Genomic DNA, 18,923 nt, shown 5'->3' with positions numbered 1-18,923 from the left:
GGGTCCCGAGTCCCCGCGCCCGCGTCCCTGCGCCGCGCCCCGGCCCCAGGCTCTGTAGAGCGCGCGCTGGCGGCGCGGGGAAAGCATGCTCCAGTGGCGCAATCGGTTAGCGCGCGGTACTTATACAGCAGTATATGTGCGGGTGATGCCGAGGTTGTGAGTTCGAGCCTCACCTGGAGCATGTTTTCTTCCCTTTGCGATTTCACGCTCCTTTTATTCGGGCGCTTTTCCGGGAGGGAGCTTCTTTTATTTTCCATGGCGAGACCGCGGGTGTGGAGAGCGTTTGGGAGTTTTCGGACAGGACGAAACCACAAACCAGGAGGAGGCAAACTGAATTTATCCAAGCAAATTCTCCTCTGGATCAGGGGACATCACTGTCACCTGTAGAGGAGCCCCCCTCCTCCTTTCCCTGCTCCTTTCCTTCTGCGAATCCGCAGCTCTCCGGGAACCGAGCAGGGGCGCGGAGCCCCGGGGGCTGCCCAGCTCCCGGGGCTCCCGCATCTCGGCCCTGGCCCCGCAGGGCACGGTCGGGATGCCGGATTCCACCGGAGAAAGCTCAGTGGGAAGTGAGTCGGGTCGTCGGGACTCTAGCAGTGAGGCACGGGCACCTGCGGCCCTGCTGTACCAGTTCCTAATGTCAGAAGACAGACAAGGCCTGTTTGCAGAACTGCACTCATTCTGACCCTGTGTCTGAAATAAATGATTCAAGGTGGCCTTGCTTTTGTCCAGTCTCTCCTGGATTTCTTCTGTCCCAGGGCCTCCTTCTCTTCTGTTCCTTAAATATGATATTCCCTACAGTTCTGTCCTCGGCGTCCCTCTCAGCTAAGGCTATACAATTCTCCGTGTGACATCGTGCCCTTGATTGTGGCCTCTCCGTGAGGACCTCCCCCCACCTCTCACCCAGGGCTCTCATGTGAACCCAGAGCCAGCATCTTGCTGACGTCAGCACTTCTGTGACTTTAGACCCTCAGCTCTGTAACATCAGCACGTGGGAAGATTATCCATCTTAAACCCACTCCCTCTCCTGCGCTCTTCATTTAAAATACGGTCATTTAACAAATATGGAATGCATCCTTTTTTTTTTTTTTTTGCCAGGTCTGTGCTGAGGTTACTGCATGACACAGGACGGCATCGCGTCTGCACTCCGGAGGCCACGTTCTAGTCAGGAGCAATCCGCAGTGACTGGGTTAGACCTAAATGTCCAAGCAGACAAAAGTGGCAGAGTGCTTTCTAGAGAAAAATGATCGCCGGATAAAAGGGCCGGAGGTGCCGGTGCGTGCGGGGAGGGCTGTCCTGTGCAGGGTGTAACCCGGTAGGTGACGGAGGCCTCCACGCCAGTGGTAGGTGGGCAGAGGCCTGAAGGACACCCGGAGGCCAGTCCCGGCCCACACGGCGAAGTCAGGCCCCGGGCCGGGGAGAACCTGCATGCAGCCTCGCCATGGGGCCCCAGAAGCTCACTCGGACCTGTTTTTCCACAAAGAGCCTCTTTGATAATTTTTAAAAAGCTACTACTACCTGACCTGATGTTATGTGTGGTAGCAGCCAGGACAGTTACCGATTCTGTTCCAGGGAACCGTGTGAAATCAGCAGAGGCTCAGAGAAGCGACTCCAGGGCCTTCCTGTCCAAGGCTGGCCCAGTCTCTGGTCCTTTGTCCCCTCTGCCCTCCCCTTAACTCCTTAGGGTGAGACTTTATTGTGTGTTATTGACTTAATTTATTTTAGCAAAATAAAGGTTAAACGTAGATACTGAGAAATGAACAACATTAACAAGGAGTTTTGTTCTGTCTGGCGGTTTCTTTCACTGAAGAATGTGAGGTCAAAGGTCAGAGCAGGGCCCTGCCAGGGCGCCTGCCTGCCATCTGAGAGGGGCTGAGTCCGTCCTCTGCCTCCAACGCTCTCTTCATCTGGTGCACCTGCCAGACTCCTGCTCCTTCGTCGCCCAGAAACAGGTCTGATGGGTTCTTCTCCCTTCCTCGTCGATAACTTGTGCTAAATTTACATCAACGTCGTAAAAACCATCTTTTCTAAGAGTTTGCTTATTAAGGACGATTACCATGACTTTTTTTTTTGACTTTTGATTATGTAGTCCATTATGTGACATGTGGAAAATGCTCAAGAATATCTATAGAGTCTCATCATGGTACAGTAGGAGAAATTCAGAACTTTGGGCGGAGGAGAGGAAGGAGGGAAAAGGAAGGTGCTTTGCAGGGGAACGAGGAGAAGGGAGAATAAATGGGTTCCTGCTGGCTGCTCCGAGTGGAAGTATTGGATATTTTAAACACTGTAACTCAGAGTTTTTCTCAAGTTGACATACGCTTCTGCCGAACGAGGGTTGACTTACATGCTTGGCTGAGAAATACAACTGGGGATGAGTGCGTCTGAGCCCCTGTCCAGCAGAATCGCCACCGTGAGGCCTCACGTCTCCTCAGAAAAGGTCACGTGGGGCGCCTGGGGGGCTCAGTCAGTTGAGTGTCCAACTCTTGATTTCAGCTCAGGTCATGATCCCGGAATCGTGGGACCCGGCCCATGTCGGGCCCCATGCTGGGTTCCCCACTGGGCGCTGGGCGTGGAGCCTGTTTAAAATTCTCTCTCTCTCTCTCTCTCTCTCTCTCTCTCTCTCTCCCCCCACACACCCATCTGCCCCTCTCCCCAGCCTGTGTGCACCCTCTCTCTAAAATTTTTTTTAAAAAGGGCCAAACATTCTACTTCAAAAATTTCCCTCTTCATTATGTGACCAATAAAATGTTTTGGCTATTTATGGAGTGATAGAATTTTAAACAGTTGAACAAGAAACTTTTCTCACAATTTTGACATTTAGGTCTCTTTACTCCTTGCTTATTTCTCCCCAGTTTCCATGTCTACTTCTGGTGCAAACCGAAAATATCCATATCTTTAAAAAGCTCTGTAAGCACTTTTATCCATAAAATGGGCCACTTTCATGTCTTCTGTCACATCCAAATTATAGTTCATGTAACAATTTTGTTAATTTTTATTGTTTTGCTGACATAATACATTCCCTTGGTTCCAAACTCTTGTGAGAATCAAGGTCCTCCCTGGTCCTGCCTCCCAGCCCCCAGTTCCCTGAGCACAGCCTTTGTGTTGTGGATGCAAAGTGAATAAGTTTTTTAAAATCTTTAAAGAGAAAGGAAAGAGTTTCATTTGAGCACAACTGAGTTCAGCTGCCTGGGATGCACAATCTTCGCAAAGAAGAGAGAGCTCTGAGGAAGGAGCATTTGGTGCAGTTCTATGATTTTTACATTTTAAAACGTTATGGGGCCTCCTGGGCGGCTTAGCCAGTTAAGCACCAGACTTTGGCTCAGGCCAGCATCTTGCGGCTCATGGAGTTAAGCCCGGCGTCAGGCTCCGTGCTGACAGCTCAGAGCCTGGAGCCTGCTTTCGAGTCTGTCTCTCCCTCTCTCTACCCTCCCTTGCTCGTGCTCTGTCTCTCTCTCTCTCTGTCAAAAATAAATAAACATTAAAACAAATTTAAAATGTTACAAATCATCATGATGAAGAACATTCTAGAAAGTTATAGACTTTATCTTATGGTTTTATGTTTTATTCATTTTTGATACAGAGAGAGACAGAGCATGAGAGGGGGAGGGGCAGAGAGAGAAGGAGACACAGAACCGGAAGCAGGCTCCAGGCTCTGAGCTAGCTGTCAGCACAGAGCCCGACGTGGGGCTCGAACCCACGAACGTGAGATCTGACCTGAGCCGAAGTTGGAGGCCCAACCGACTGAGCCACCCAGGCGCCCCTATCTTATGTTTTTAGTATGTGCAAGGCTGCATGACTTTAATCTCACAGGAACTAGGGAGGTTTAAATTTTTTTATCTTTATGTTTGGAATGCTCCTTTTTGTTTGTTTTAAATAAAGCAAATGTACAATGTGTGTTCGAGGCCGATGTTCAAGGCAGATATAGAGGCCCTGCTCTGAGGCTTTGCGGAGTCATTTTGACCTTGGTATTATGTTTTTTTCTTAATGTTTTTATTTATTTTTGAGAGAGAGAGAGACAGCATGAGCAGAGGAGGGTCAGAGAGAGAAGGAGTCACAGGATCCAAAGACAGGCTCCAGGCTCCGAGGTGGTGGACAGCACAGAGTGCAACACGGAGCTCGAACCCACGAACCGTGAGATCATGACCTGAAATGAAGTCAGACGCTTAACCGACTGAGCTACCCAGGCACCCCTAACCTTGGTAAATGTTAAAGCATGGCTTCCCTGGGAGCCCAGAAGCAGGGCCCATATACATGAAAAGTTGAAAATTTCCTTTATTTTACCAGTGTTTTTAGTTTCTTCAAAAACTACAACGGCTGACATTCTGTCTGTTGCAGCTCCCATTCAAGGTGAGTGTGTGGAGGCGAGCCCATCCCTTCCCATGGAGTGAAAGCAGCCAGAGAGGTCTGGCCTTTGCTTCATCTATGGGAAGATAATCTGTGTCGTACCGAATAGTAGTAGTAAAACCTTGGTTTGCGAGCATAATTCGCTCCAGGAACACGCTTGTAATCTAAACCCTTCCAAGCGAATAGAGCCAATGTATGTTGTATATCCAAGCGGATTTCAGAGCCATTGCCTCAGTTGTGATCCTCTGATGTTCGGTGGCATGTGCAACTCACATTGCAAGACATCGCTCACTTATAAGGCGAACTTGATCAGAAATGAAATGTTTGCTCGTCTTGCGGATCGCTCGCCGAATAAGATGCTTGTAATCCAAGGTTTTACTGTATATTCAGGGTGGGTCAGGCCACGTACCACAGCTCTGTTGGGAAGACCAGCCGTGTGATCCAGCGTGGGGGCTTTGGGCCACTCTATCAGGCAGCCTGGAGAGGGAGTTCAAGTACATGCGTAATCAATCACTCATGCCTATACCATAAAGTCCCAATAAAAACTCTGGACACAGGTTCCGTGTGGGGGAACTTCCTGAGCTAACGCCACTCTGTGTTTTGTCACACGCAGGACAGTCACGTATCCTGAGGACAATAGCGGTTTCATTTGGCACTCTGCAAGAATCTGCTTGATGTGCGTCTCCTCTTGGCTGACTTTAATTTGTGTCCTTTCCCTATAATACCCTCTACCCAATGAGTATAATTGCGAGGGACCAGCCCACGCACCAGAGTCTAAGGGTCCCTGAGGAGGGGGTTGGTGTCTGCAAAGTATCTATTAGAAAGAACACAGACAATGTGACTGGTGGAAGGGACCACACGTTACTGTGAAACTTAGTGTCTTATACACCAGAGGTGATTACATCATTCTTTAATGATTACATTGTTTGTAACTCTGAGGTTTTAGGTAAGAATCACATGTTCCAGAAAAGATGATTGTTTCCATGGTAAAGAGAACAGTAACATAATTTACTACAGAATTTCAAAAACAGGAATGAAATACATTAACGAGGGTCTTGTTCTACACATACAGTATAATATTAACCAAAGCTTAAGAGAAGGCTATTTTTCTTTAAAGTTGAACATGATGACTTATGGGTAAAGTGCCCCTGACCAGGAAGGGAGTTTCAATCTGAAAATGTGCCCACTTGCCGAAACTATAATTAAAGGTCATAGAAAACTAACTCCAGTCTCTAATCCATCATGATCAAGAGGTCATGCGCACATTCTCTGAAACAAAGGAAAGCAGGACCCAACAAGCCATATAACACTGTACTCTCAGTCTCCCAGGAGAGTGACTCAATCCCGATCCTCAGCTGAGGGACCCGACTGCACCAGGGGCGCACCCACCAGCTCTGCTAGGGATATGTGCCTTCCTCCTGGTAGTGCACAGCGGGATCTCAACAGGCCTTTTGGCTGAATGGGCCCCTACATATAAGGGCTTTGATGAGTTCTGTGACTCCTTCTAGCAAATTACTGACCCCAGAGGTGTTTTGCAGAGTGGAAACCTGCCAACAGCGTCAGAAGTGAGAGAAGCCAAGGGACTGTGCCCTCACACTTTGCTGCTTGACAGCTCCGGGTGGGGTGTCAGATAGACATCTCCTCGATTTGACAGCGCTCGCCACGAAACTGATCAACGGCAACATGGGAAAATCAGTTTAATTATTTCTAACACCTCTCTTGTTACAATACTAAAGAGCAAATTGTGGCCGATTTTCTGGGAGTCCTCTGGGAAATCTCAGTCCGTGTTAGGTGCAACTACGTTAGGATTTGAATTGAGGAGGAAAAGTACCAAAAGTTTCCAGGTAGTAACACCTAACTAAATAGGTTCACAAGTTAATACTTGACTGACTATTTAACCAGGTAACAATAAGACTTTAAAGGTAAACACAGAGGACTTCCAGTTCTCCTCTAACCTGGACACAGTTTGGAAGCTGTCACGATCATCCTCACGACAAGAGAAAAGCTAAAAATCAATAATTCTCCTTAGAGATATCAGGGTATGGAGGTTACAGGGCAACCTGGGAACCAAAAACCCGGAGAGAAAGGAGAGGGAAGAGTGAATTGCCGTCCCTGGGAGCAGAGACTACAGCCGTGAGGATCACAGAAGGCGGACCCCCAGCCGGTGCCCAGATGAGCCCCGAAAGGCTGAAACAGAGTGGCAGACAACAGAACAAAGAACATGGGAAATGAAGTGAAAATATTTACAAGCACAGATCTTCCCTGACTTACAGTGGGGTTAACGTCCTGCTGAAGCCATCAGAAACTGAAAATATAAGTTAAAAATGCATTTAACACCCTTAGCCTACAGAACACCACAGGTTAGTTTCACTCACCTCAACTGGGCTCAGAATGCTTCCTTCGGCCTACATTTGGGCAAAATCATCTAACACGCAGTTTATTTTATACTAAAGTGTTGAAGGTCTCATGCAATTCACTGAATGCTGTACTGAAAGTGACCGACAGAAGGGGGTCAGGATGGTGGTCAGTGTGCTGGCAGTGTGCCCTCCTGGTCCCGCTGCCCGGCATCCCCAGAGCGGACCCCACCCATGGCACAGCCTGGGAAAGGATCGAAATCCAAAGTACGCTTCCTCCCAAATGTGCCTTGCTTTTTGCACCATCGTAAACAGAACCAGCATAAGCGGGGACTGTACAGTAGTCCCTCCTTACACATGGTGTCACTTCTGACCGTTTCCGCTGCCCGTGGTCAACTGAGGTCTGGAGGCGGATGATCGGCCTTGTGACAGGTCATGAGAAGGTCAGTAGAGCCTAACACAGCGAAGTGCCTGCGTCGTCCAGCCACTGTGTTTTTCAGGTGCATGGGCCCCTGCGACACAAAGAGTTCATCCTAGTGAACGATGGGCTTCAGCTGTCACAACGCAACGGTCTTCATCCATTGTGACAAATGCATCACACCGATGCAAGAGGTGACTCATGGAAGAAGCTCAGAACTCGGGGAATAGAGAGTCTGGGAACTGCCTGTACTTTCTGCACAATTTTTTTTGTAAACCTAGAAATGCTCTCACGAATAGTCTATCTTAAGAAGTCAACATAGAAGGTAATGTAATTATAAATAACCTTAGCTGTTTCAAAAGTGGAAAGACTTTGTTATCTTAAATAATCAAGGGCATGCTAAAACGAGATAGTTGTAGGAGTAAAATTCTGCCGTTTGGGGGAGGAAATGAACCGAATCCTCACTACAGCGCTAGAGCCTGCAGGGCCAGGGACTCCTGCGGGGCGATTGGGGTGGATTTGGAGTTACCCATAACATCAAGGCTAAAAGCCAGAGCAAAATAACTCTCAAACAAAGAAGCGAAATTAGATCCTTACCAAGCTGCCCCGGACATTCGTCTGTGTCGGGAGCTGGGCTCGCGGGGACCCGTCCCAGAGCGGCCTCGGGTGGACGGGATGGGTGTCCCGGGTGGGCTTCTCCTCCTGTGTGACTCAGGACACCAAACTGCTAAAGACAAAAGCCAGACAGATGAGGACGCGGACTTTCCTCGGGCCCCGGTGACCGGAGAGCGCTCCAGAGGGCGGGCGGCAGACTTCTCTCCAGGTGGTTTGCCTTAGACTTTGGAGGCGAATCACGCGCAGCGCCCACCTGAGCTTACTTGCCCCTCAGCCGCCGAGGGGTTTCAGTCAGACGCCTGGGAAGGGTCCATTTGTGTGTCTAGCTCCTTTCCAGGGGATTGTATGGCGTTCACACAGCAGGCCCGGGACCGCAGTCCTCAGAAAGGCCTGCTTGCAAGATGGGCCCGTGGCCGCCATCTGGGAACCTAGATTAAGAGAGTTCCCACCGTTTCCCAGGTGCAGGAGCCGAAGCTGTTCCTGCAAACCATACAGTCGGTGCTGAATGCCCTCTTTCTTCCTGGGCCCGGAGCCTCCGTACATGCCAGCAAGTGTCTCCCTCCCGCCCAGGTATGTGGACACAGGGTGGCTAATGACGTTCCCTGGTGGACATTTTCCATGTCTTGTCACAGTTTTTGGCTGCAGGAATTAAGCCTGTCCTCTGTGACGTGCACCTGCGTTCCCCCAGACTCTGCTCCAGGTGCCTTTGCCCTTTTCTGACTTTGCCGTGTCTCCTTTTGCTATAATAAATCACAGCTCTGAGCACGATGTGCTGAGTCACCGAGTCTTCCTCGAATCCCTGAACTGGAGAAACAGAGGGACCAACGGTTCTCATCTTAGCTAACCCCTCACGAGACAAAGTTCAAGAACTTGGCAAGGAGGCAGGGCGGGGGGCCTGTGGTTGGTCTAACCAGCGGCTTTGGGCAAAAGAGAAAAGATCTGTGTCTGGCCTTGTCCGCACTGAAATACTACGTTGTTTTGCATGACATGGGAGGTGGGGTTTGTGGACTGCAAACAGCTTGTATAATTTTTGATACAGCGTATGCTTAATTACTATTTTTTCAATTATCCAAGTAATATATACTCCATAACATAAATATTTTAAATAATACATAGAAACACCAACAGTATCTTATTCTCCCCCCGTTAATTATAAATATCATTAGTCATCAAAACATACACATGAAAATCACAAAGAAACTGCACTATATCCTGGACTGCATAGCCAAATTCAGCATGGCTGACAGTGTCCAGTGCTGGCGAGTCTATGACGCAACCAGAAGCCTCGTCCGTGGTTGTTAATGGTGCGTGCACTTAATGCGTGCATTTTGGAAAACTGTGTAGCAACATCTAATAAAGTTAAGCCTACATAGATCCTGTGACCCAGCAATTTCTACTTATATCCGTGTATCTACATACCTATCTATGTATGTATCTGCGTCTATTTCTGTATCTATCTATCTATCTGATGAATGAGTTGTTATGTTCCCCTAAAACCACCCACGAGAGTGTTCGGTGGCATTTGTGGCCTAGAACTGGAAACCATATGCCCACCATCAGCAGTAGAATGAACAAGTAGAATGAACAGGTAAGTTGTGACGTAACCAAATGGAAGTTGATGTAACGGAACAAAATGTTTTTGCAGATAAAAACAAAGATGAATCCAAAGGCAATATTGAGGGAAAGAAGCCAGACGGAAGAATGCAGATTTATTTTGATTTAACGTGTATAAGACACAAAATAAAAAACAGCACATACACTGAGAGCCCGGACCAGTGGTTGACTTTGGGACAACAGCAAATGAGAGGGTGTAAACTTGTAAAAATCATCAAGGTGTGTGCTTAAGATGTGCTCCCTTTACTCTATGTAATTTATACCTTCATAAAATGAAAGGGGAAAGGAATAAAAACAACTCAAAGAATAAAAAATATTTGAGGTCCAAACTAGAAATCACCTCAATGATGTTTTCTTGAATTCTTTCAAGAAGCTTTGAATCCCCTACGGCTATCTAATTCATATCCTTAGAAAACCTATATAAAATTTTATCACTTTTTTTCGTTCTTCCTATAATACTAAGGAAAACTTGAATACGGTCACACGTTGTGTAAATTTGTTAACTTTTTTCTTTGTATAGTTAACGTACAGTGTTGTATTAGTTTCAGGGGTACAATATAGTGACCGCATGGTCTGATTGTTATGTTGGTATGATTATTTTCGAAATGGGAAAAATGTAACATTTTTAGAAAATGATACAAAAAATGTACTTACTTTCCTGAAATGTAGCCTCCAAAGACAAATATGCTGTTCAGAAAAGCTTATTTAGGGAGTAATTGACAAAACACAGGACCAGGACTTGCCGAGATAGCTCAGTTGAGAGAGTGTTAGACTGAAGTTCTAAAGGTCCCTGGTTCTATCTCGGGTCTGGGCAGGCGTTGCTGATCTACTTTTGCAAATGCTGTGACCTGCCTCCTACTGATTGGCCTCCTAAACCGTGAACACCGATCCACACCAAATGTCAGCCGCCTTCAAGAAGTTAAGTCCACAGCGCCCTTTATGTGAGAAGGAACCGCATACATTGACCCTGACCTTACTGGAAAGGGCTCTTGTAAACTCTCTGGCAAAATGCACTTCTACATCCGGACACCCACGTTCCTCCACAGCCTCCAGCAGTTCCCTGAGGTAAAGAAAGGGACCACAGTGCCTTTTCCAGAGCACTCGGAGCTTACAAAATGCATCCATAAGAATCAGGGCAAGAGAACTTTCGGATCTTCACTTAATTACCTTTGTTTCTGCTTTGACTCAGCATCCCCCCGGCAGACCCTTGCGTGGTCACTACTTTGACTCCCCTAAGCAGTTTTGCTTATTTTATCCAGCATTTTGGTTTACGGCTGTATGGACAGTCCCAGCGCGTCATTTTACTGCAGAAAGGTGAGAATGATAGTTTAAACATAAATTGAACTTTAGTAGTATTTATTAAGATTATATGTGACTATATATACACATATGCTGTAAAGTATCATAGAATTGTGAATATTGCTTTATTGTTTTTTCTGAGACTGTTGGATAATTAGCGGAGTCTAATCTGGAACATAATGTGCATCGTGTGAAATTCTCTTACAAGACATTTGCTGCAGATGCTACATTGTGTCTGGCCAAGGACACAGGAGGGGATACTAAAGGTATGCTGGACTATTGATTGGGCATTTGGGGAAGGACAAACGAGAAGAGGAGGACTCTGGGTCTCCGAGGAGGATCTGAGGGTAGTTAGAGTCTAGGATCAAGGAGGTTCGTTCTATCCCACTGTGTTAAAGGGCGGATCTTTCCATGAGCGCTTCTTCTGATCCGGAATCACTACCTTCCTACTCAGTATTTCATTTAAAAGCAGGTACAGAAAAATACAGTTGTTAGACGTGGGAACTTCAGTCTATCTGGGAAGGGAACTGGAGGTGGGGTGAGGTGAAGACAGCTGACCCACATCCTAGGTTTTTGTAGGAGAGCGACTGCGGGCGCCCATGATTGTCCCGGAAACCCTAGGGCGGAGTCGGGAAATCTGGGAGTCCGACCGCCCTGGAAACGCCATTTGTCCTTGGACGAAGGAGTCCAGGGTAGTCCTTTCGGCTTTTCAAGGCCGGCAAACAAGAGAGGTGCATCATGGTCCGCTTTGCCTGCGGACCCCGGGGGGCCGGGACGCGGAGGCCACCTCGGAGGCTCGGAAACCCTGGGTCCCCGGACTCGAGCCCTCGACCCTGGACACCGCCAGAGTGGATGGACCTTGGAGGCTCGTGCGCTGCCCGGCGCCAGCGTCGGCTTCGAAACCAACACTCCTCACCTGTTGATTCTCTTCGCTCTAAATACAAGTTTTCTCTGAAAATCATCAGCACGGACGTTCGAAAAACACAAGGGAAGTAACCGACGTGCAACACCTTCAACCTGTCTTCAGGGGACCGGCCGGACGGCTCCTGGGGAGCGCAGCGCGTAGCTGGCTGACTGCGGGGGTCCCCTGGCTCGCACCGGACGTCTGAGTGACACGGAGCAGGTGCCGTCGGGAGCCGCCAGCACCCCGCTTCTGCGGACCTCCGCGGCCCTGCTCTCCCGCCCCCAGACAGGACAGCAGGCGTGACGGTGCTGCCGGGGGCCGCGGTCCCGGCTGTGACGTCAGGGCAGGTGTCTGCGGGGCCTCAGAGACCCCGCGCACCTACGCCTCTCCTCCATCGCGCTGGTCTCCTTTCCTTGCGGGGAACTGACCGGAAGTGGGTGGGTCACCAAGGCACGAGTCCTGCAAGAGAAGTTGGCAACGTGTGATCCAGAGTTCCAGACTTGCCTCTAACAAGGGGAGAGTCCCTTCACCACAGCTGGAAATCCCGTGACAGGGCTCTCTCCACACACAGGCTGCACTCGGGCTCTGTGCAAGTGGGCGCTCCAGTCCAGATCCGAAGAGCTCCGAGTGTGGACTTCTCATTCCAGTCTGTGCCTATGGTTCACAGGTCTTAGAAGCCTGAGGAGGAAGAAAAGAGAGTCCCTTTAGTTTTGGGCAAACAAAAATGTACATGAACTTATATGTTTTAGAAAAAATAGGTCCCTGGGTGGCCGGTTAGCTCAGTTGGTTAGAGCGTGGTGCTAATAACGCCAAGGTCGCGGGTTCGATCCCCGTACGGGCCAAGAATGACGTCTTTTTGGCCTACGTTTGTCGGACCCCACAGAGCCACTAATCAGAATCAAAAGTCCAAACGTTCTTCTTCTCAAGAAGGCTATGTATTTTCCCTTCGCTTTGCTTGTTTTTAATTAAAAGGAACTAGAGTCACTAGGGTTTCCTCAAGCAACTCGAGGGAGTGGGGTGCGAGTGAGGCGGTTGTTTTAGGAAAGGGAGAATCAAGGACAGTTATAGACATGTGCCTGCTCAGTTTTTAGTGACCCTTCAGGAGACGGTATTATTTGGGCGCGTCAGAGAAGCTGCAATAGAGAAAAGGAGGCGGGGGCAGCTTGGCCAGGGACTCAGTTGGCTGGAGCCCCGACACTGGGCTTTGCCGCGGTCGGGTCTGTGCTTGCTTCTTCCTTTTCCTCGACGACCTGCAAGGACCCCGCGCTGCGTGCGGCGCTGGGCGGTCTCCGGCCTCCGTGCACCTGCGCGCCCGGCGAGGCTGCGCACCCGCTTTCTCGGCTTTGGGCCCCGCCCGTGCACCTGCGCACCCCGCGAGGCTGCGCACCCGCTGTCTCGGCTTTGGGCCCCGCCCGTGCACCTGCGCACCCCGCGAGGCTACGCACCCGCTTTCTCGGCTTTGGGCTCCGCAGGCTAAGGCGCACGCGCTGACCGCAATTCACCTGCGAGGCACAGCGAGGAGACGAGCTACACATTCAGAAACCAGTCCACGTCTGAGGATGATCTTCTGGGTTGGTTTGAAGAATTTCCCACACTTGGCAGAGATTTCCCCCAGCCTCTGTGCTGGGCCTTGATGCACAGGGAGGAGGCAGGGCTGTTGAGAGCCCCCCCCCCCCCGCGCGCCGCCACCTCCCAGTTCTTCCGCATCTGCTCCCGGCTCTTTACTTCTGTAGAAGAAGGGATTCCGGTCGGTTCATTGTCCCTCCCGCGGGTCGGTCCTGGCGATGCCCCAGCGGGCACGTGGGGACACGTCGGGGCGGAGTGGCGACCACGGCCGTCGGGGCCAAGCTCTAAGGGCCCCGCTGAGGCAAAGAGCGGCTCGCACCCGTGTCCCCACAGCCCAGTCTTCCTAGAGGGGTTCCCCAGGTCCCCTTTCTCTGCTGGGAACCGGGCGAGGAAACAGCTCACAGGTGAGACCTCTGGGGTGAGGAGCCTTCCCACTGGGGAAAGATATGGATGGAGAAGTTACGGGAAGAGCAGTTTTTATTTTCTTTAGAGTTTCTCTGATTTTAAAACCTTCCTTCTAATGGTATTGTCCAATCTTCTGTCTGAGGCTCAAGAAGCGATGAAAGAAGAAAAATCTTAGAGGATCATTCCTACGATACTTCTGACGTCTCTTTCAGACTCCGCCCACAGCCGGAGTGGGACAGCACCACGAGGGTGAAGAGGGTGAAGGATCAGTTCCAGGAAAATGTATTCGGGAGCTTTAACGTTGTTTCGATTGTTTTTTTTTTTTTTTTTTTAAGTACCTGGAGAGTATGAAGAAAAGGGTAGGAACCCACGAGCCAGCCAGGAGTCGAACCTGGAATCTTCTGATCCGTAGTCAGACGCGTTATCCATTGCGCCACTGGCCCGTCCCCGCTAGGCGGCTCTCAGTATTAGCATTTTCATTACTTTACACACTTCGCACCATGAGAGGAAGTGGTTGATTTTGTACTTTCCGTATGGCCTAGGAACAAAAATCTGTCCCCATCCTGGAAAAGCATAATTTAGTTTATGACTTGCTTGCATACTACGTTTGCATAAAATGTTTTCATTGAAAACAGGTCGATCTGCACTTCTTCTCTGAGTCTCTCCATTGGAAACTTGTTTGGTGTTTCGGAGCTGTTTGCTTTGCTTTGGTTTGTTTTTGCTTGAACAAATCTCCAGGGACTCAGTGTTCACGTTCTCCCGGGACTCCTCCTTCATTCCGGCTGACGTTAGTGCCGGTTTTGGGCTCGTCCTTAACCGCCCCGCCCGTATTCATCTGCCCACAAACTGCAAAAACACAAAATGCAATAAGAAGGCGACACTTGAGTGCAAGTATATATTTTTAGATTAGCATTTGACAAGAGAAACTTGGAAACCAGGACCTCATTTACTAACAAATGCAAAATTGGTTTAAAATTTACTTGGTTCTTCAGAGTAGACGAAAGAGTCGGGAGTGGGCGCGCTCATCTGATTTAACAACTTGACATCAACGCAGCAGTTTTTAAACTGAGGCCGGAAGTCGGCATGGATGCTGGGGAGACGGATGTCGGAGGGCGTCTAGACTGCCCAGGCCAGGGAAGGGGAGGATGGGTGGCCCGAGCTCCTGGAACATTTGGGTTGTAAGTTGGGAAGGTGGCTGAAGGGATGTGTCTGCGCGCAGGGTGGGGATGGTCCAGGACCGTCACCAAAATGCTACAACGCTGTGAGCAGGATTTGAACCTGCGCGGGGAGACCCCATTGGATTTCGAGTCCAACGCCTTAACCACTCGGCCATCACAGCCCCCATAGCAGGCGCTCCACTCACTGGACTGAAGACAAGTGTGCGTCATTTACTGTGTGGCGTCCAAGAGAGAAGGTGGCTGATACCTGAGTGTCCCCTCAAAACCTTCCTCCACATAACGGCAGTTTCAGCTTTTCAGATATTTAGGCCAAAATCTTGGCAACATCCTTGACTTCAATTACTCTTTCATTCCACATGGGTGAGGGGTTCTCTTTTCCTTTGTCCTCAGAATGCATCTGGATCCGAAAACCTTCCCACCACCCAGCTGCTAACAGCCTGCGCAGGACAGCCGCACCTCTGTCCTGGGGTGCCGCGGACATCTGTCCCGGGGTGCCGTCACCCAGCCCTCTCCGCCTCTCCGGACGCTCCGCCGTGACCAGCCAGCGGGACCTCTGAACCTAAAGCAGCTCACGGCACAGCTTTGCTCGGACTCCACGGCGGCATCTCCTCCTTCCATCGGAGGCCTCTGGGCCCCGAAGATCTCATGTGTCCGTCGCTGTCCCCTTGCCTTGCCCTCTCACTCTGCCGCGATGTTCCTGCTGTGACACACCGGTGTCCCCGCCCTTACCTCCTGCAGGTGTTTCCTCATCAAATACCACCTGCAGCGCAGCCTGCACGTCACAGCTGAAACTGTCCCCTCATTCCAGTGCTCCTCCCCTTCTTGGCTGTATTCTCCATCTCACTCGTGATCGTTGGGACACACGATGTAACTTACTTATTTAGTGTGGGACCACGTGAGTTAGGTTGAAATGTGAAAACTCCCGGCTCCACATTACACGCCTCTTCCTTCACATCCTATTGGATACGGATGCATTTGCTTCCAATTCCCGAAGCCCTGGGGTTCACAAGTTCTCTATGGAGGGAGAAATAATTTTCCCTCTCTCAGGCTGGTATTTGGGACCTACGAATCCAACGGACAAAAGACAGACGAACAGGAGAAAAGGTTTACAAATGTTGTTGTTGATTTTTAAAAATTTTAATCTCACAGGCATGAAGGCTTCACATAAAAGAAGCGAGAAGCCAAAGAGGCGGTTAGATTTGAAAGCTTTTCGGCCATGTTAGCCCAGGGGGGTACACTGTAGGGAAGCGGGCAGACAAAGAAAAGGGGGGTGGGCTTCAAGGGGCAGCAGCTGTGGGAAGTAAATGGGGGCGGGGGGGAGAGTGGAAGGTGGGGTCATTGTAGCAGTTTGTTTCTGCTCATGGATCTTGGCGCTGACTCCACACGTCTGGTCATCGGGGGGGTTCTGCCTTGAGGGGAGCGCCTTCACCAAGGGACATTTATGTCCTGCTTTTAGGCAAAAGGACAGAGAGCCTTTCCTGTTTGCTCTTTCTCAATTGTTTTCAGCTCAAAATCATACTTATGCTAAACTGACATATTTTAGGTTGGCAAATGTTCGCGTTTGTTAAGCCTGAGATCCCAGAAAGAATGGGCGGGTTCGAGTCTAAAAGGAAATAGACTCAGAAGCAAAAGCGACACCCTGTTTCCGCCCGGTTTCGAACCGGGGACCTTTCGCGTGTTAGGCGAACGTGATAACCACTACACTACGGAAACCCCGTGAGGCAGGGTCTTGGTAAAAGTAAATAGTTCTTGATGTCTCCAGGTCTTCCCCTCCCCCCAAGGAATATCTATTTACAAACTTAACAATACCCCATCCCAGTAGAACTGCGTCCACCAAACATATCTATCTTAATGTTCAAAGAAGCCCGTTTAGCCAAAAAAATTGGAAACTACCCCAGTGCCCTAAAAGGCTTTCTAGAGAAAATGCCCCTTGATCCAAGACTTCATAATAAAAAGAATAAAGTATGATGCAGAGACGTTAGAAAAGGGGTCTTGTTATTTGGAACTCAGTAGAGTGGAGATGACCTTGGGAGGCGGGGAATCATGGCGGGGCGGGAATGGGTGGCTGGGGGGGAGGGCCAGGAGCGGGGGTGGGGCATATCCAAGGATTTGAAGCAGGGCATGGAAAGAAATGAGAATAGAAATATATGGGCCAGATCAGGGAAAATAAGGTAAGTGCCTTCCACAGAGGGGAAGGTATAATTTAATCTGAATATGAGGAGAGAGGTTGGAGACTAAGCTTTAATTTTTGGAGTGTAGATGGTATCAGTGAAGATAGCTTTAAAAAAATCAAGGTGTAATTTACACAATTAAAATGCTTTAATCTTAAGGATACAGCTCAACGAAAAAAATAAAAGTCACATCACCTCATTGACTCAAGAAGCCAAGCAAATGACAGCCAGGATAATCACAAGGAAAATTCTAACCACCTAAATCATATTGAAATGCTTGAAAACCGAAGATTTAAAAAATCTTAAAAAGCTGCTGGAGAGGAGATAATATATCTTAGGTCAAACAAAGGTTAAGTGGAACAATAAATATTGATTCAAAGAAAGACAGAAAAAGAGGAACAATAAAAAAACCAGGGAGACAAATAGAAAACACATTACTTGATGATGGACTTAAACCCAAATATAAATAATCGCGTTTCCTGTAAGTGGGATAAACACGTAATGAAAAGGCAGAGCTCGGCAGGCAGAATAGTAAAGGAAAGAAAAGCAGGAACCGGCTGCACCGTGCTTACAAGAGACACACAAGGCATATAATGATGACAGGTGGCAGGTAGAGGGTGAGGACGCTGCGCCTTGAAATCACCAGGCATCGGAAAGCTGGTGTGACTCTATCAGTACCAGGCAGCGTAGACCTGCAGATAAAAAGCAAGACCAAGGATAAAGAGAAACATTCAATAACAATGAAATGATCGGTTCATCAAAAAGACATTGATAATTATATGAAGCAAAACTGAGGAAATTAAAATAAGAAATAGAACAACCACAACCATGGTGATTTTCAAGGCCCCTTTGAGCAGCTGATGAGAAGCTGAACGGAAAGGGGGGATATGTAGGATACAGAAGATTTGGACAGTGGCTTATCAACTTGACCTGACTGGCACCTTTAAGACCCTGAACCTACCTCTTGCAGAAAACACATTATTTTCTGGTGCACCTGAAAAATTCACCAAAACAGGGCCATCGAACAAGTCCTCCGAATTTTTAAAGGGCTAAAATAAATTTTCAGAATGTTTTCTGACAACAGAATTCAATAACAAAAAAGTAGAAAATCTTCAGATACAGAGAAACTTCAGCATTACACTTCTTTATTCCCCACAAGTCGAAGTCAAAGTATAATGGAAACTAGAAGATATTCCAACTAAAAGCAACTTAGCAGAATATATATAGGTTTACATGCATGTATTAGGAAAAGAGGAGAGGGTTAAAACTGGGACACTTTAAGAAGAAAGTGACGTCATGGATTTTAAGCCAGAGACTTTTGTCTGCTGTGTTAAAACAGTTTCAGATGGCCAATATGGAAGACAGCGGCAACTCTTTTTTTTAATATTTTAAAAATGTTTCTTATCTATTTTTGAGAGACACAGAGAGACAGTGCAAGCAGGGGAGGGTCAGAGAGAGAGGGAGACACAGAATCTGAAGCAGGCTCCCGGCTCTGAGCTAGCTGTCAGCACAGAGCCCGATGTGGGGCTGAACCCACAGATTGTGACATGGTGACCTGAGCCAAGGCCGACCAACTGAGGCACCCAGGCACCCCGACAGGGGCAACTTTATAGATAATGGTGAAGAAGGGATGTTGAAGACCCAAATAGGCACCAATAGAAGGACAGATGGGAAGAACATCTTATACATGTTGAAGGCACCATCGACAAGACTCTGTGATGACTTGAGGGTGGGGTAAGGCAGTGGGAGGAATCAACGCTGACCACACGTTCCAGTGGGATGGGTGTCAATTGACTTTATGGTGCACCGTGCTAGTGGTACCTGTATGAAATATGAGTGGAGGTGGAAATATGAGTGTCAAGCTTGGGAGAGATGTGTTTTGGATGTGGATATTTGAGGAGATCAGCTCCAGGCAGGCCACCAAGATGCCTAGAGTTGATGAAGGAATTCTGAGGGATAAAGGAAGGATCAACTCCAGAGATTCTGCAATGAGTCAACCCTGGGTACATCAGCCCTGGAAAACACGAAGATGCTTGAGATTTTTCCAGGTATAATCAT

The 18,923-nt window shown here is 48.7% G+C and overlaps 1 long non-coding RNA gene and 6 other non-coding genes across 8 annotated transcripts; 3 read left to right on the top strand and 4 right to left on the bottom strand.

The window, feature by feature from the left end:
- The first annotated feature begins 87 nt into the window (after nt 1-87).
- Nucleotides 88-181, top strand: TRNAI-UAU. The gene is made up of 2 exons: nt 88-125; nt 146-181. It is a non-coding gene; the product is annotated as a tRNA-Ile (tRNA).
- A 4,092-nt stretch (nt 182-4,273) lies between these two features.
- On the bottom strand, nt 4,274-15,484 carry LOC115296204. Of its 2 annotated transcripts, XR_003910770.1 has the most exons (6): nt 15,151-15,484; nt 11,558-12,223; nt 10,510-10,646; nt 7,711-7,840; nt 7,070-7,207; nt 4,274-4,818 (listed from the first exon to the last, which is right to left on the bottom strand). It is a non-coding gene; the product is annotated as an uncharacterized LOC115296204 (long non-coding RNA). The 2 variants fall into 2 exon arrangements; XR_003910769.1 differs by lacking the exon at nt 4,274-4,818 and having other exon boundaries at nt 7,009-7,207.
- On the top strand, nt 10,084-10,156 carry TRNAF-GAA. Its single transcript has one exon. It is a non-coding gene; the product is annotated as a tRNA-Phe (tRNA).
- Nucleotides 12,314-12,387, top strand: TRNAI-AAU. Its single transcript has one exon. It is a non-coding gene; the product is annotated as a tRNA-Ile (tRNA).
- Nucleotides 13,887-13,959, bottom strand: TRNAR-ACG. Its single transcript has one exon. It is a non-coding gene; the product is annotated as a tRNA-Arg (tRNA).
- Nucleotides 14,774-14,855, bottom strand: TRNAS-CGA. Its single transcript has one exon. It is a non-coding gene; the product is annotated as a tRNA-Ser (tRNA).
- Nucleotides 15,485-16,334: 850 nt separating the features above from the next.
- On the bottom strand, nt 16,335-16,407 carry TRNAV-AAC. Its single transcript has one exon. It is a non-coding gene; the product is annotated as a tRNA-Val (tRNA).
- Nucleotides 16,408-18,923: the final 2,516 nt, after the last annotated feature.

This window comes from Suricata suricatta, chromosome 7 (assembly GCF_006229205.1).
Source record: "Suricata suricatta isolate VVHF042 chromosome 7, meerkat_22Aug2017_6uvM2_HiC, whole genome shotgun sequence".
NCBI classification, from domain to species: Eukaryota; Metazoa; Chordata; class Mammalia; order Carnivora; family Herpestidae; genus Suricata; species Suricata suricatta.
Note: the sequence above shows the minus strand (reverse complement) of the source record. Positions and strands in the feature narration are given on the sequence as shown.